Source organism: Castor canadensis, chromosome 9, assembly GCF_047511655.1.
Source record: "Castor canadensis chromosome 9, mCasCan1.hap1v2, whole genome shotgun sequence".
Taxonomy (NCBI): domain Eukaryota; kingdom Metazoa; phylum Chordata; class Mammalia; order Rodentia; family Castoridae; genus Castor; species Castor canadensis.
In genome coordinates, this window is record NC_133394.1 from 144,449,005 (window position 1) to 144,449,966 (window position 962).

Below are 962 nucleotides of genomic sequence, written 5' to 3' on the forward strand. Positions count from 1 at the left end.
GCTGTTTTTATATTAATCATGAATCCCCATTTTCTTACTCTTGCAAAGATAATTTACAACTAAGTGCCAGTTGTAAATACTTCCACAAACTTAAAATTTATGAATCATTTACTACTGGAGTAAAAGAATTTTCTTAAGAAAAATAGACGTTAAAAACAAAATTCATTCTCCATCTTTCAAAATGTAAACAAGTATTAGGAAAATCATCTGATCAGTTATTGTCAAATTTCATAAGCGACCTTCAACGCAAAGGATAAAGGAAATTATAAACTCCACCTTGGAAGTTAAGTACCCTCCTTAGCATTTAATTCTTATAAACTCTACTTATCTAAACATTGGTTTAACTATGTCCAGAATGCTCTTCAGTGGAGGTAGGGTAAGTGTCCTATTAATGCTAGTTGAGAGATAGTTTTCTTAAAAATTGCCCCTTTACTCAGGCTATGTAGTTTTCTTGCTGGCTTTGGGCTCTGAACAAAGGCACGGAGGTCCTAGCTCATACATTTTTGTTTCTATCTCAGATATTTAGAACACTTCCACTAGAAACACAGATTCCTTCATTCCACAATCCCTTTAAAGAGGGTCAAACATTTTTCTCTTCTACCATTTTGAAGTAACCGGGATAGTAGTTACAATAATTCATTGAGCTTTAAACATCAATTAAGCACTGTTTAACATGCACTATAAAATATATTAACTCATTTTATTTTCTCAACAGTCCTGTGAGCAGATACCAACACTATCCTCAATTTACAAGCCAGGAATCTGAAGCACACAGAGGATAAGAGGCTAGCTCATGGCCACAAAACCAGTAAGAAGTCAATCTGAGATTTGAACTAAGCTATCTGGTTCTAGCAATTCAAGCTGTTCTTCTGGTGAAAACATCTTCTCAAGGCCAAATGAAGAGAATATTTGTAAACGATGTATTTTACTTAGCATTGATTGCTGGATGGAGATTTGAGATA